The following is an 18172-nucleotide window of genomic DNA, read 5'->3' as shown; positions in this document are numbered from 1 at the left end:
TGGGTTAAATATCTGCCTTACCCTTAAACATCACATTATTATCTGTCACATCGATCACACACCATTGACAGTGGACGGCTTTCGTGTGGGGTTCTTACGCCAGCCAAACAAAACACATTCTTCATCTCGAGTAACAGAGCGCCGGGCTTTTAAGGCCGCCTAATGGTTACGTAGCTCATTAGTCGTGATTGTTCGTGGAAGCCAGTTCAAGCTAAATATCAGAGTGGTAACTAATAATTCTGTTAGAGAGTGCCAAGGCCTCTCATTCTGAAAATAATGATGCGTGAGATTTTATGGAGAAGTCATAGATTGGACTGATAGGCAGTCGTGGCTGGTTCCGTCGTCGCATTGGCAGCCGTACAATCCCTTCAGGCCCCGCAAGACTCACTTTCTCGCTTGTCCTTCTCCTGCCCAATGCAGGGACAGTAGCAGTAACTTTGCCATGCCCTAAATAGGAAACCAGAGTACATTTCCGGGGGGGGGGATGTCTGCATCCCTGCTGAAGCTTGGCTGTGATGAAGGATAAGTTAAGGTCTGCATTACAAAGCTTTAGAAGAGATGAATGTACTTTGCAAGACTGTGACCAAGTTTGCCTGTGTATTGTCTAATCGTGCTTTTGGACAGAATGTGAACTACAGCGATGAGCGAGGATCCTCGGCTTCTATATTAATATCTTATTTCTACACTACATGGGTTTCATGGTGGGCCCCCATGTGCCCATTGTCAAGTACATATGGGGGATTTAGATCATATGGTCTGAGGATGCCCAAATCTTTTTATCTATTGGTGTTAGGAAAAGAAGAAGTCTTGAAGTTAAAGGGGACCTTAACTGAGAGGGATATGGATGTTTCCTTTTAAAACAATACCAGTTGCCTGGCAGTCCTGCTGATCTCTTTGGCTGCAACAGAGGCTGAATCACACACCTGAAACAAGCATGCAGCTAATCCAGTCTGACTTCAGTCAGAGCACCTGATCTGCATGCTTGTTCAGGGGCTGTGGCTAAAAGTATTAGAGACACAGGATCCGCAGGAGACTCAGGCAACTGGTATTATTTTAAAAGGAAAAATCCATATCCATCTCAGTTTAGGATCCCTTTAAGTAGCGGCTGATCGATTTTTGTCTCAGGCAGTACTGAGGGCTTTGTTTCAGGCTAGGCTGCTTCTCCTGCACCATTGAATTAGCTCCCTCCTTAGTTTAATACATGGGTGGCAGCCATGAATAGCATGCTTACAGTACATTTGAAAAATTGACCCACTAGCAGAGAAATTGCCATGCTAAATTAAAACAAGTTTGGGGTCTCTGGCTTAAAACCCCTGGGATCTGGTGAAGGACAGTGTAGGTCTCTAAATGGTTCATCAGCTCTCACTATGCTAGTATGTTGACAGGGTGTTTTGAGTCTGTTTCTGTTTAGTGGTTGTGTATGCCTTAGACCAATGTTCCCCCAACCCTGTCCTCAAGGCCCACCAACAGTGCATGTGTTGTGGAAATCCACAGAGGTAGTTAATCAGCTCTGCTGTAACACTAATTACCCCACCTGTGATTGTGTGTGGTTTTCTGCAAAACGTGTACTGTTGGTGGGCCTTGAGGACGCAGTTGGGGAACACTGCGCTTAGGCTACTTTTCTTTTTTTCTTTCTTGTAATGCAGCCTTACTACATTAAGATTTTGTTATTATTATTTAGTATTTATATCACGCCCATGCAGACACGGGGAGAACATGCAAACTTTGTGCAGATAGTGTTGCTGTTGTATGCTGTATGGTCTATTTTGTACTCACCCTGCTAATGTACTGCCTGATATGTACCATTTTATTTATTCTGATGCTTATCTTTTGTAAGTTGTTTCACTTGGATCTTGCTTAATAAAAATGTTGTGATTAAAAAAAAAAAAAAAAAAAAAAATTCGGTTTCTAGTTTGTCACAAGTAAGCCTGTATTGCTAGTTTCCGTTTATAAAAGAAAGCAACGCAGACCCTAAACCTAGGTGTGTTTAAAGGAATTCTACTGGATGTGTTAAACAAAAACATGCACCACCATGCCCTGTGGGGCCTGATAAGGGCCCTTTCTCATTAAAGTGGTCTGAAAGCCAGCGTTTCTACTTTGCTCTATAAGATTCCTCACAGCTTGAAAGCTACTATCCCAGAATTTGTTTTTATCAGAACATCACTGAAATGGTTAAATAAAAGCACTTTGTCCTGCTATTCAGCTTCAATCCGCATCCAAACTGTAGATAACAGTATCTTTGTTTACATTCCAATGTTGTTACAATGTGTGTAAACAGTCTAACAAGCCCATACGAGGCTGGCTAAGCGGAGATAGGCAGGACTCCAGCTTGGCAGCAGAAGCTGATATCGCTGGATCTTACGAGTCCCTATGCGGAGCCATATATAGAAATAGAGTGTCTAATGCCCCAGCAAACACCAGCATCACTCATACCACCATTAATATTTATAAAAGAACTCGGAAACTACTTGGGGAACCAATACAATACGTCTCCCAAAATTCACCTTTATGGGGGAACCCAAACCTCTCAGAATTACAATCCATTCCGGATGCACACTTCTGACACATACATGAGGTGAAATATCTGTCCCAACTCTTTGAAAATGGCACATTTAAAGACTTTCAGAAACTAAGATCTGAATTTAACCTACCAAGGCACACCTTATTTAGATATTTCCAACTGAGACACGCCATTAGAGCACAATTAGGGACTTTTGATGTCTCACTGACCCCCTCGCAGCTGGAAATGCAACTATTGAACCAGGACAAATCCAAACAGATAACCACTATGTACACTTTCCTAATGACGCAGGGTAACGGCCCAAAAATACAAAAAATCAGACAAAAATGGCAGCAGATTGACCCATCTCTGACTAAGGAAAATTGGGACGAATTAACAGAAACTTTCCCTAAAACTGTAATAGCAGCCAATGACAGGCTTATTCATGTTAAATGGTTCCACCAAGCCTATCTGTCACGAGCCAGATTAGCTAAAATGGGCCCCACACATGATGGAAGATGCTTTAAATGTAAGTTCTGGAAATCAGTGACCCATTTTATAAGGGATAAGTTGTCCTTACCGGTTGCACTGGATCTTAAAATGTGCATGGTGGGGGTGGTGGACAAACGGGCATGCTCCAAAAACCAAATACTCCTGATTAGAATTTTACTTTTTTACGCCAGAAAGGTGATTATATTGGGATGGAAACGCCCTTCTCCTCCATTAATTACAGAATGGAAGAAAATAATTAACCAAGTACTGCCACTATTTAAATTAACATATCAAGCACGAAACCAATTTAAGAAATTTGATAAAATCTGGAAAAAATGGATTGATGCCATGGACACCACGGTCCCCAGCCTGGACATTACTGTATCTGTTCAAGATTATCATTAAATAGAAATAAGTTCTGTGAGTAATGTATCGAAAAGTAATATAACATACTGCCCTGACCACCTATTGCTATGTATGTACTTGTCAACTATTCTGCAACACTCAATGGTTTCTACATCAACCTATTATCTATGTATACTGGCTCATGGCCACTGCTCGGATGGCTGCTGATGTTTTTGTTTTGTTTTTAATGTCGTATTGTTATGTTTTGTTTAATTTTGTGTGTAAAACTCAATAAAAATTCTCTTTAAAAAAAAAAACGTCTAACAAGTGAAAAGGAGCTCTCTGTGCTTCAGACACACACACAGTTCAGAAAAGCTCATTAGAAGATAATATATAATAAAAAGCAGTTTGAATAAAATGCGATGTCAGCTTTCAGGGTACGATCAACTACAATTGGGAAACTTGTAATTTGTAAACAGACAATATTACTTATGTACAAAAGTAAATATGATAACTGTATGAGTAATAAAAAGTAGGAAAACATAATGTTATGTCGGAGTTTCAGACCACTTTAAGAGAATTATATATTGGTAAAGAGAGGAGGTAAATGGTGCTTAGCAAGTCATGTGCATGGCATAATCACACTGTTAATATAAAAAGTGAGCAAAAACAATAACAGCATGACTCATAATTTAATATAACATGAATAATTAACTAATATACTAATATTGTGAACATAATAATACACATTGATTGTTCTTTAAAAAAAAAATGTATGACAAAATGAAAAACATTTTTCTCAAGACTTTTTTTTTTAATTACTCTTATTTATTTATTTAGTATGGGGAAAATGGCCAGTATCAAAAGAAAACCACATCTATCCTTTTTTTTTTTTTTTTTTAAATCAAGATTGTGCATATCAGCTGTATAAGAGGTGTGATTGGAGAAAGTGTTGCACCATTAACAGTGAAAAACAAAAAAAGGCATGTTATGAAGAGATGGCTTGCAGTATTTAAGTGGTGAAGATGATACTTGCTGCTGTAATACAAATATTCTGCCTTCCTGCAGACTCACTCAAGTAAGAGAGACGGCCAGCAGGACAGAGTGTTTTACACTTCTGCAGATACAGTAACTTTTGAACGACCAAAGAAAAAAATGAAGGTATACAGTAAGTTGCAGTTCAAATTTAATTTCTATTCAATGTCCAGTCATTTACCACTTCATAGAGTTCTACTTTAACCTCTCCAGCATTTAATACAAGTTTTTTTTAAGCGTTACTTTATATTATAAGCATTTTTACAGACCGCATGCAAGTTGCCTGCAATGTTAAAAAGCACTTTTTAATTATTTTCTTTTTTTTCTTTTTTTGCTTTAATGCCTGCTGGTATGCTTTTTTTTTTTTTTTTTGCTTTTTTTTTACACTTAGAATTTTTTTTTTATATTGGAACCAATACAGATGTTTGTATTGCATCCATTACAAAAAAAATTGAATTTGCCACCTGATGTGATGACGCAGCATACGCCCCCTCACAGGGGACATGTGATTACTGAGGGACAGGAAGAAACAAGAGGAAGAGCAGAGATCGCCTCCAGGGAGCGCCAAGAGCACGGTGGGAATGCACACGCAGGGAGGCCTCAAGATGCCAACAAGGGATTCCGCTTGCCAGCGACTCTGCTGGTGAGTAAAGGTAATTGCTGGACAAGCCTGACTCATTCTTACCATTCCTAGCTAGGTTTTTATGTAAGTCTGGCCGCCATTAATGTTAGGGAGGTTAATAAATGTGTAGGAAAGACCTATAGCCGGACACTATCCAACACAAGTGATTTATTGGTAGATCCACAGCAGTTCACAATACAAGGCAATGCAGTAAGAAGCGGTGTTAGTGCGTGACGTACGAGGTGTGGGCATTCGGGCACAAGGTAACTGGCACAACAGCTATTTTGCATCTTCCTGATGTTTGCTCATGTGTTAGAGTCCATACTTAAATAAATCATCTCTTCAAGTAAATTTTATTTTTTTGCGTAAGATGAATCAGTCTCTCCAGTCAACCATTCTTTACTATATCTGTAGAAATGATGACTGCAGCAGCTTGCATACACTTATGTACAATTCCTCAGCTGGGAATGTGGGCAATGCATTTATGGACCGCACCTCTTAGGGTGGCCACACACAATACAATTATACATCAGTTTGAAAAATTGGTTGTACAGGAAAATTAAAAGCTTTTTTTTATTTGATCGCGACATCTAATCAAATTTTTATTGATATAATGTAATAGGGAGTGGTGGATTTTTCTGATCAATTTTTACGAAAACTGAATGGTGTAGCGTAGATTGTCAATTTCTTGAGGTATAGACCCAAGCAATTTTCTCAGAGTTGTTAATATTTTTTTTTTCCCGTAATTGGGGGGGGAGGGGGCGGATGGATGATACATTGGTCAGATTTGTTAGAATTGATTGTAATTCTCAGATTGAAAAGAATTATAAAAAAAAAAATGGTATGGTGTGTTGCTGTGTTATTTATTCATTTATTTATTTATGTTAGTCTCAAGGCTTTGCCAGAACCTTTTTTATGTACAGTAGCTGGCTTTTTCCTTTATTTACATTGTTCACAGGGTTCAAATTCACAAATATGTATTGTAAGTAATGACCTATTAATAGTAATAATAATAATAGTAATAATAAGGGATTATCAGCCATTTACTGTAGAAAGAAATGCTTAGATTTTAGGACTATGGCTTGGTTCACACATAAATCTGTATATTTCCGGTCCAGTCTTGTCCTGTCAGTTTTGCATCACTTTTCTAAAGGTGCCCATACATCTAGCGATTTTGCTATACGATCGGCCATTTGATTCGATCATTTTATAGAATGGAGAGAGGATGGAGTGTGTTCCAGTATGCCCAATAGATGAAAAGTGGCTGATATCATGTCGAATCGACCACCTTAGTTGATCGAGCAGGATGCCAGATATCTGTCCATCGCACAGGAATCCGCTGCCGTTTACGTATCACGTATCACGGCGGATCGCTCAGAAACAGCCGTATCAGTCTGACGACAGAGCGTACACACGCCGGACTGTCGCTGGCACGCCCACCCAGCGGGAGGCAACGACGGACCTGTCGTTGCCTAAAGTCCGGCGTGTGTACGCTGCTTAAGCACTGCCTTATCCCACTCATGGACTGGGTGTGAACCACAATGATAAGCACACACAATGTGTTGCCCATCTTATTTCCAGCTTATGCTCTCACCTTACCTCTTGTGTCCACCGCTAGACCGTAGGCTCATATGTGCAGGACACTGACTCCTGTACTCTCAGTTTCTCTGATTTTACCAACTACCTCATTTATGAAACTGTACTTTATCGAGTTGTCAATGTACTGTATGTCCATGTAACTTGTTTGTAAAAGAAAAAGTTATTTTTACAGTGCCAGAGAAAATAATAATAATTCCAATATTTGTATACTGCTTTTCTCCTGTTGGAGTCATATCACTAGAGCGCACTCAGTAGGCAGTAGCAGTGTTAGGAAGTCTTGCCCAAGAACTCCTTGCTGATTAGGTGCTGGCTTCCTGAACAGGAAAAGCTGAGATTTGAACCCAGGTTTCTTGTGTCAGTACACTATCCAGAAAATGTTGGTGCTGTATAAATCACCAACAATAGATAAATACTCATTTTAATTGTTAAGTACTGTTGTTGCCATTGAACCATTTGCTCAACAGTGAGGCTGCACATATTGAGGTCTCCCCAGCTGCTCCTCCTCCGATGACCTCTTGCTGCCGGTGGGAGCCTCCACCACCCCTGGCACATTTCTGGGGCTGAAGGACTGTTGGGGGACTTCTGTACCAATGTGAGGGTGGGGAGGGGTTGTGTAGTAAGAGGGAGCCCTGATGGGTGTAGGTCTGTGAGTTTCCCTTATTTAAAAAGAAAATGCCAGTTGCCTGCCTGTCATTCTGAGCTTTTGGCTTCAATTGTTTGAGTTGAGTCACACACCTGCAACAAGCATGCAGCTAGTGGAGGAAACCGAGAGTCAAAGCATTACCTTATTGACTTGAGAGTCAAAGTCTAACCTTATTGACTTAGAGCACATACACACATCCAATTTTGATTAGCCAGTCACTAACCAATTTTAAAATCGTTTAAGGGCCAACAGATTTTAAATACTATGAAAAGATTATGTAGGTAAGTTCTCAAACTACACAGAAGTGGTAAGATTGGTCATTCAAAATTGGGTGACATCAGCATTGTTTATTAGAGAATGAAGATGGCAGCTTCTGTATTCCTCTCACTTCAGGTGCCCTTTAAAGCAAACATAATTAGCACAGCGCTTTTTCTTTCCTCGCACAGCTTTCTGAATGAACTGGATGTTTAATAATTATGCAAGATGCCTGCTTTGAGTCAAAGTGATCTCAGGGTAATAATTTTACTAAGATGATATTACTATGGGGCAAAGGCAGGTAGGATCACTATATGGGCTATAAGGAGTTGAGAGACAGGTTTTCAATTTTATATGTTAAACTGTGATTAAACTTAAAGAGGAACTGTAGTTTGAATATCATAATTAATAAAATTGCTTATTTTTACAATATTTATTTTAAATAATTTAGTCAGTATATGCTTATTGTAAAATCTTTCTTCTCCCTGATTTACACTCTGGAATTTATTACAGGTGTTGACATTCTGCCACTTTATCAGGAAATCTTAGTTTACTGAGAGTTCTATGCTTGCTTGGTAGTTGGAAGCAGCTGTTATTTCCCACAATGCAACAAGAAACAGCAAGCTGTCAGGGCCATGGCTCTGACATCACACTGTAGAAGGAGTTTCCCCCACAATATCAGCCATAAAGATGTCCCTGGTGGTTTGAGAAAAGGTAAAGATTTCTTGTGGGAAAGGAGGTATAAGCTACTGATTGGGATGAAGTTCAATCCTGAGTTAAAGTTCTTCTTTAAAGGGAACCTGAGATAGGCTCTGTTGGCATATTTATACTTACCTGGGGCTTCCTCCAGCCCCATGAGGTGCATGGCTCCCTCGTTGTCCTCTCCTGTAGCATCTTTCTCTTATAATCCTTCCTGATAATCTGGCCAGTCACACTCTTCTGCGCATGCGCGTTGCACCCCCATCACGCAGCGTGAGCATTCTGCACTTGTACTGCGCAGGCGCAGAATGCTCCCAGGCACAAGAGCACGGCGCAAAAGTGCACAATTGCCCGCAACTGGCCAGATTACTGGGAAGGATTATAAGAGAACGTAGCCCTCGGGGAGGATGATGAGGGAGCCCGTGTACATCATGGGGCTGGAGGATGCCCCAGGTAAGTATAAATACACCATTAGAGCCCATCTCTGGTACACTTTAAGTGTAAGTACACTAAAATGAAAGGCAATTGATCTATAAAGCTGAGAAGATGTTGTTTCTGTCAAGAACCGGCCCGCGGCACGCCTGCGTATACGGTTCCCGACTGCGGGTTTGACCAGATTAAGCGGGGAACAGCCTTATTTAAGCTACAAACAAGGCTGGAACCCCTCAAAACACCTCTCACTGCCACCACTAGCGTTGCTAGACACTTCCACTCTGCTGTCGAGTCCTCAGTGCGCACTCCGCGTTTTCGTATTTGGGTCAGCTTTGCGCTTAGGCCAAATACGGGAACGCCACGCACCCACACACACACACAGTTGCAATCTTACACTGTCGTGAAGCAAAGACCCACTAACAGTCGTTCCGAACGATACTGTTAGCTACTCGCACTGGCGTTGTTCGTACGTTGGGTCAGCTGCGCGCTTAGGCCAACGTATGACAAACGCCCCCACACACAATGCAATTACAATTTCCTACGGTAGTGTTGCTCAAGCGTACAATTAGGCATGAACTTATACACGGTTACACTTCAGTCTCTTCTAGGCTATGAGTGTTAGTTTAGTACGGCAGAAGTCAAACTTATTAAATAATAATTTAATATTCCAGAAAAAACATAGAACAGTGCAGAACTGAATATATACAAAAAGATTACAAAAAAACAAAGTAAAAATAGTTACAAGATAAAATGTACAAAGATAACACACAAAGCGATTTTGCTTACCAAAATAAACGGGAAATAAACGTACCAGCGTATCGATCTGGTGTTGTTGCGGGCGGTACGCACTTCTGGTCAGGAACCAGGTTAGTTCTAGCCGTGTGAGCTACCTCCAAGAACTACAAGTTGTGGCTATCCTAGCTGCGGTTTTATACTATGAAATACGCCTGGAGGCTGTAAGCCTGTGTGGACGGGGGGAAGCTAGATTTAATAACATCCTCAGACATAATTTGATTTCCCAGAGATCTGACATCCACATGTGAACAGTGTCCTATACAACAAAAGACTTTGTTAACCTCCAATCTCCCCAGGTTACAGGTGACAATTGATTAAGGCTTTCACATTGCAGCAGGATGTCCTGTGTGATCTGCTTCAAAGCAACTGTCTGATTAAGTGTTTCCTAATTACCTGTTTTCTGGCTGTCCAGAGGAACTGTATGCTAATGTCCCAGCCCCCTGCTTCCAGAGAAATTCACTGCAAATGTAGTACAGCCAGATAACCATCCCTTCAAAGCAGAATACACATGTGAGATATAGCAGACAGAAAATGACAGAGATATGTTCCTGTATTTCCTAATATCATCAGCACCTCAATATATTCCTGACACGCCCCCTCTTCCAGACGGCGCCGGCAGATGATTCTAACGAATCGTCCTGCCAAAGCCGACACTGACGGCCGGGCCTGGGGGGGGTAACTCCTTAGCTCCAAGCTACAGGAATGGAAAAGTTGGTCAGGTTGCTGCAATGTGTCGTTGCCCTTGGCAACCTGACGTAACCAACCAGGGGAATGCGAGTCAGTGACAACCGTGAATTTGCGACCATAGAGACAGTGCTGCAGCTGGGGAAGGGTTCCAACCGTCGCTACACGCACTTCCTCTATAGTGGCAGGAGCTATCTCTCGGTCCCTTTGGGGAACGATTATCTGCCGGTCTGCCTCCTCCACTTCGGACAGCTCAGAGGGAATAACTCCCCAGGACCCTCTCAGCCCGCCCCTCCCAGCTGGTGACCTGCTGGCTAGCCCCCTGAGCTCTTCCAGGCTGCTGTCAAATCGAACAGCCCCAGAGAGCTCAGTGCTGCCTGTCACACATTCCAGGAAGGCTGCAGACGGAGAGGCTCCTGGGCCCTCCGGGCCAGGTTCCGGATTGGATGTGGCTGACCCAGCAACATTTGCCACTTCGGTGGACAGTCCCTGTGCTGTAGACCCACTAGCGCTGCGGGTTACCACTGCAGCTGAGGGAGCGTCCACATTAGACGTATCATAAACCACATCACCTTTGGTCTTAAAAACATCGGAAGGGTGAAGACCCGGCCTGGTGCCGTCTGCCCCTTCAGTGGGCAATCCATCTGCTGCAGCCCAGCGACCATTGCTGGTTACTCCTGCAGCCGACGGAGTGTCCACAGGACAAGCATCATTATGTAGCACAACACATATGATATCAACATTATCCGTCTTATACATATTGACATTTAGAACATCACATAAAACATCCACATTATCTGTATCATTACACACATTGCTACTCAGCACTTTACAAGTAGCCTCAACAGTTCCTGCATCGATCACCTCGATAGTCCGTGTGTCATGAATGACATCATCAGTTTCTGCATTCTCCATATCAACATGTCCCACTCCAGGCCTAGGCACTGGAGAATCACTAGGGCTGGCTCCTAGCACACAGTCCATAGCCCCTGGGGCCTCACCAGCACTCCCCACTTGCACTGCGTTATCAAATAGTACCTTGCAAGAGTCCTGAACTTCTGCTGGGGATGCAGGCTCCACGGGGGTTGGATTAGGCTCATACCGGGCTACTAACCGTCCCAGGTCAGTACCCAGCAAAACGTTGGTGGGGATTTTGTCAGTTACCCCAACTTCTTTCAGTCCACTGCCGGCCCCCCAATCCAGGTGGACCAAGGCGGTGGGTATGGCTGGGGTGACACCCCCAATTCCTCTGACAGCAATCATTTTCCCAGGTATGTACTGCTCGGGGTTCACAAGCTGGGGATGTATGAGAGTCACTTCTGCTCCAGTGTCTCTCAGCCCAGTGGCAACTGTACCCCCAACCGTGACAAGCTGCAGATTCTCTGCATAGCCAGTAGCATTCCTGGTAGCACACAAAGCCGTTGGGACTTCACTGGGGTTTGAGGCCTCACTGGATTTTGGGGCCTCCCTCTTCCTCTCTGGGCAAGTCGTGCTGATATGACCCACCCTGTCACATACAAAGCATTTCCGAGTGTCATGTTGCTTGAATCCAGGAGACAGCGGTGCTTGCCTCCTCTGGGTGCTGGGTGAAACAGGTTTAGCAATCTGTTCTCCTCTCCAGCTGGGCGTAGTAGTCCTCCGGGACTCAGGTGCTCTATGGGCGGTGTAGGAATCGGCCATTTCCGCAGCCTCATCCACTGTCTTTGGTTCTCGATCCAGCACAAACAGCCGGACCTCAACAGGACAGGTGTGGAGGAACTGGTCTTTTATCATCAGTTCCTGCAGGGCATCTAAAGTTTCCACTGACAGTCCTTTTACCCACTGCTGGAAGGCAGTGCGCAGGTTGCAAGCATGATCCAGGTAGCTGTCATTAGGACCTCGCTGCACTGTCCTGAAACGTTTGCGATACACTTCTGGCGTGAGGTGGTATCGCGCAATAATGGCTTTCTTAATTGCCTCAAAGTCTGTTTCTTCCTCCTGGGGGAGACTCACAAACGCCTCCAGGGCCTTGCCTCTCAGCCCTGGTGTGAGGTATCTTGCCCACTGCTCACGGGGCACCCCATACTGCCGACAAGTCCTTTCAAACCCCTGTAGGAAAGTGTCTATGTCAGAGTCCTTGTCCATAACGGGGAACTTATCCAGGGGGATTCTGTGGACTCGCTCACCTTCGCGTTCTGCGGGTCCAGCAGACCGGTTCTGCTGCTGAAGTTTAGCCAGCTCCAGCTGGTGTTGCCGTTCAGCTCTTCCCTCCTCTGCCCGGAGTCGCTGTGCCGCTTGTTCCTTCTCTGCCTGTCGGTGCAGTAGGATCAGCTTTAGGCGCAGCTCAGGATCAGCCGAGTTCAGTAGCTGTAGATCAGCTTCCAGAGATGGCATCTCCCTGCTCGGTGGATCGTCCAGGACATCGTCTCCCCTCGCATTCTGTGGCGGGAGCGATTCCTCCTCTGGCGTGTCGTGAGCTGCATCCGCTGACGTTGAAGCACGGGCTCGCTCTGCCTCATCATACTCCTCGAGCGCACGAACTAACTGCTCCTTAGTCTGGCCGCTCGCCGTCTCAATGCCTTTGTGCTCACACAGGTTGAGTAGTATCTCTTTGTTTTGCCTTGCATAGCTGGATGCTTTCTGAGCCATCGTGTTGCACAAAATAAAAAGAAAAAAAAGGGGGGGAGGGAAAGCAAACACCAAGTGTGTATCTTTGAACAAAAAAAAACGTATATAGATTCTGCACTGAGTAGACTTCTGTAGGCTAGTTGCTTCTAGCAAGCTTCCAGCCTTTAGTACTCAGAATAGCGAGCTAAACTGCGTACTAATGTACTAAACGATCCCACCGCTGCCAGCCAATTATGTCAAGAACCGGCCCGCGGCACGCCTGCGTATACGGTTCCCGACTGCGGGTTTGACCAGATTAAGCGGGGAACAGCCTTATTTAAGCTACAAACAAGGCTGGAACCCCTCAAAACACCTCTCACTGCCACCACTAGCGTTGCTAGACACTTCCACTCTGCTGTCGAGTCCTCAGCGCGCACTCCGCGTTTTCGTATTTGGGTCAGCTTTGCGCTTAGGCCAAATACGGGAACGCCACGCACCCACACACACACACAGTTGCAATCTTACACTGTCGTGAAGCAAAGACCCACTAACAGTCGTTCCGAACGATACTGTTAGCTACTCGCACTGGCGTTGTTCGTACGTTGGGTCAGCTGCGCGCTTAGGCCAACGTATGACAAACGCCCCCACACACAATGCAATTACAATTTCCTACGGTAGTGTTGCTCAAGCGTACAATTAGGCATGAACTTATACACGGTTACACTTCAGTCTCTTCTAGGCTATGAGTGTTAGTTTAGTACGGCAGAAGTCAAACTTATTAAATAATAATTTAATATTCCAGAAAAAACATAGAACAGTGCAGAACTGAATATATACAAAAAGATTACAAAAAAACAAAGTAAAAATAGTTACAAGATAAAATGTACAAAGATAACACACAAAGCGATTTTGCTTACCAAAATAAACGGGAAATAAACGTACCAGCGTATCGATCTGGTGTTGTTGCGGGCGGTACGCACTTCTGGTCAGGAACCAGGTTAGTTCTAGCCGTGTGAGCTACCTCCAAGAACTACAAGTTGTGGCTATCCTAGCTGCGGTTTTATACTATGAAATACGCCTGGAGGCTGTAAGCCTGTGTGGACGGGGGGAAGCTAGATTTAATAACATCCTCAGACATAATTTGATTTCCCAGAGATCTGACATCCACATGTGAACAGTGTCCTATACAACAAAAGACTTTGTTAACCTCCAATCTCCCCAGGTTACAGGTGACAATTGATTAAGGCTTTCACATTGCAGCAGGATGTCCTGTGTGATCTGCTTCAAAGCAACTGTCTGATTAAGTGTTTCCTAATTACCTGTTTTCTGGCTGTCCAGAGGAACTGTATGCTAATGTCCCAGCCCCCTGCTTCCAGAGAAATTCACTGCAAATGTAGTACAGCCAGATAACCATCCCTTCAAAGCAGAATACACATGTGAGATATAGCAGACAGAAAATGACAGAGATATGTTCCTGTATTTCCTAATATCATCAGCACCTCAATATATTCCTGACAGTTTCTTTTTCTGGAGTTCTTCCATAAACATTCTTCTTAGTCCAGAAAATAGCTAATCCATCAGCCTACATGTACAGCAAGAGGTATAGTGTGTACAACAGAGGTCATTACACTGCCGTCTGCCTATGAAGCCCTGAAATGTATATATGGAGATATACATCAGTGTAAAGACTAACAGCTATTTCCTTTCGCTCGCATGTGTTCCACCGAGTTTTACGGCACATAAAAGCCTGTTCTCATTATATTATCTGTTATTTACTTTGCAGTTTATTGTCCCAGAATCTGCTCTTTAATTGAGATTTTACAACAATTTACACGCTGTAAAAGCGAATTAGCAGTTGGGTTTGTGCAGCTTAGGGAACGCTGGGCTGCTGGCGCCTGCTCTGCTAGTTTCTCAGCCATAAACGCTGAGGTTGATGGGCATGGGGGAAGATGAATGGCAGAGCCGGCCTGGAGTCACCATAGGATGCTGCGGAGGAGAGAGGGAACAGCGGGGACCGTTATGGGACAGAGGGATGAGGACGGAATATATACAGGGCCACAAATCTCCGCATAGCTGTCACAGAGATCTGAGAGGGGAGCCTCTGATCCACCATGACGCATGTCACCCCCGCTGAGATCCCAAGGATAAGAGCATAACTCCTTCATGGTGAATTTGGAGGAAAATCAGAGATTGGTCATGGTGAAAACCATCCATAGATGACCAACCTGACCAGGGTTACTGTATGTCTAGGCCCTAATGTATATAACTTTATATATATAGCCTGAGACTGATCTCTGCATACAGGGGACAGCCATTAAAGGGCCACTCGGTCAAAGCAGATCTCATTTTATGATACATATAGCAATGCCGTCTCTACTCTGGGCTCACTCAAGTACTGAGAGCTGCACCTCAGATAGATAGTTGGTATATAGCTGTAAAGGTTGTGGTCAATGCCATAGCAATAGTGTTTAAACAGGAAGTAGCATCAGACACTTAGAGAGTGGAACCTCCGGTGCGTGGAACACATGGAGGTATGTGTTCCTGTCCGCCGCCTGCTGCCACTAATAGATGCTGGAGGGGAGCACTGAGAGGACAGCCCAAGGTGAGGGAGGGGGACTGTCCTCCCTCCCCGCCGATGTGTGGCCACACTTTCCCCTTATGCTGCGACCTCTCCTGCCCCCCAAAATGTCCCTGAGTGCAGGGGCTGTATCTCCTGTTGTTACACCAGGGCTGTTCTTCTTCCCAGTTTACACCTCTCTGACATTGCAGCTATCCTTGGCAGGTTTGGTGCTCCATATCACTTGTTATGTATAGAGCCCTTGTGGGGGCTTAATGTAAGCTCTTAAGTGGTCACTGGTTGTGGTCATGGGGCAGCAGATGGTCTCCTCAGTTACCGTTCCTGCATTGAGGTATGCTGACTTTTGGCACACAGTTTAAGAATAAATATTTCATTTTAGATGCCTCCTAAACTATCCTCACCCCTTTTCCCACACCATCATCCCCTAAACTGCTTCTTACCCTAACCCCACCCCCCTTATGCCCCACACTCACTGTATCATAATCTTGTGCATAACTTTAACCATTTACTTGGTTAGTGTCCTAGGGTCTGATGCATGAATGGCTGGTAAATGTTACCTGTACTAACGCTAGGGGAGCAGCATGCGTTACGCATTGCGCTGATAGCCTAATGTGCTGCTTCCCTGGCGCTGGAACGAGGGGGACAAGAGAAGACAGGGAAGGCTCTATAGGATCCAGAGCCTTCCCTCTACAGGTAAGTATGTGACAGGCGCAGGACGCTATTGTGGACGGGAAGGCGAACAAGGATACGCGTTGCCTGGTACGGTACATGCAGGCGCAGTGGACCGCCGACTTCCAGTCGCCGAAACAAAAGCTAAGCCACGGTGGGAGAACGGAGGATTGTTGAGGACCGGTGAGGGCACAGGATGGCTACAGGGGGCTGGTAGAAGCCCCAGGTAAGTGAAACTCATTTTCTTTACTTGGCTTTAGGTACTTTAAGTAAATGTAATTGCAATATATATTAAAAAGTCACATACTTACCTACAGACAGGGAAGGCTCTGGATCCTATAGATCCTTCCCAGTACTCTGTTGTACCAAAAATATTGTCCAAAAATAAGCAATTTTATTCATTAAGGTATTTCCACTCTTTTGTTCCTCTTTAATCTCCACTCTTTAGGTCATGTCTGATCTATCTCCTAGAGAATAGTTAACCAAGGGAACCAAGCACCATTTTTTCCCCTGCAGTTTCACCTGGTTTCTAATAGTATAGGAGCTGCCATGTTCCTCCCTTCCCTTCTAGCTGCCTTTATTTTTCCAGAGGGAAGATAAGAAAATAGCATCTGTGACTTCTCTAAATGCTTTGAAGCACAGTGTCCTATGTTCCCACCCCAGGCTGATGCAAGCTTTTGTTTGTTCTCTGCTAATGCGTGCAATTAAATAATTATGCAGTCCTTATCTGCTTGAATTTCTGCGGTCAGGCAGACATATTATCTGCATAGTAGGGTAATAAAAGCCTCTGCTAAACTTTTAAATGTAAAAAGAAGAGGTAAAAATTGAAGTTTTTTTTAATAATGGGCCACTTTGTTACCATGCATTTTAATGTGCTATTGAGATGCCCTGGGTGCTAAAAATGGTGGAACAATAGCAATAGACCCCAGGCTCAACTGCAAAAGTTCATTCACCAGGGAGTCAACCAGTAAACACTCGGATCCAAAAAGAGTGTAGGGAAATATCACATCAAAGAAAGGATAACCGGGTCTCCACCTGGATTTATGCAAATAGCAAGTGTCATTTATTCACACCATAGTAGTAAAAACACGACGTTTCAGCCTCATGGCCTTTATCAACACTTGATAAAGGCCATGAGGCTGAAACGTTGTGTTTTTGCTACTATGGTGTGAATAAATGACACTTGCTCTTTGCATAAGTCCAGGTGGAGACCCGGTTATCCTTTCTTTGATGTGCTAAAAATGGTGCTCAGTTCCTAACCCTAAAAAATATATCCTGACCCCAACATCACAGTCTGTAGTGCTTTTGGTAATTTCCATATTTTTTTGTTTCATAATATATACGGCATCATCATTTTTCAGTTCCATATACCACATCATCCATCCATGAGAATATTGATGGAGCTGTCACCCAGCTGTCTCAGGCATCAATAATGTTTGTGTCTGTTCCATAGACTGGAGTGCCTGTGTCTCTCTGTCCTTTGGTGTCATCTCTGGTGGAGAGCGGAGAGATTTATGAGCCATGCGCCTGACAGGTGAAGTGATGAATAATTTCACTGCTGAAACTTTATCCCCGCCATCTAATGGACTGCCGGGAAACACGCTTCCATGTAAAACAACCACATTTCCTTTCACAGGTCTCATTCAGGCTGCAGGCTCTGTGTCGTAATATTGCCGTCGGGCAGGAGTAATTATAATTTCATTGCAAATGTTCTTGTATAAAAGAAGTCCACCGCCAGACAGTCGTGAGCGGATGTTGCCGTTTCCTGCGCTGCTACATGTAAACACGGCCTGTCAGGACAGGCATCATGTCTACATGTAACCCTGAAGACATGATGGTAATAATAATGCTGGCCTAATTTACTGAGGGTATCCCAGGCTGCGAATCATCGGTGAACAGAGGTGTGGTCCTGCATGCATGGCCTAAAAGTAAAAGTCTGTCTGTAGTTAAAGACTTCAGTGTAAAATATAGAACCTGCAATGTAAGACTCCCTATTTTTGCAGTTTAGTTTGTATTGCAGTTGCAACTCCCTTAGAGTAATGCAAGGTATTTTTTACCTGTGCCGCCTATGTGGGAGTTTGGACTATTAAAACTAGATAGCAGCAACATTGTCCTAACTCCACATAGGGTGATGACGAGAGCCTTGGAGTGGGAGAAGGCATTGTAGTTGCAACTCCCTTAGAGTAATGCAAGGATTTTTTTTACCTGTGCCGCATATGTGGGAGTTTGGACTATTGG

The sequence above is a fragment of the Hyperolius riggenbachi genome, chromosome 12 (assembly GCF_040937935.1).
Source record: "Hyperolius riggenbachi isolate aHypRig1 chromosome 12, aHypRig1.pri, whole genome shotgun sequence".
In the NCBI taxonomy this organism is placed as follows: domain Eukaryota; kingdom Metazoa; phylum Chordata; class Amphibia; order Anura; family Hyperoliidae; genus Hyperolius; species Hyperolius riggenbachi.
The sequence above is the reverse complement of the archived record's forward strand: the minus strand, read 5'-3'. Positions refer to the sequence as shown.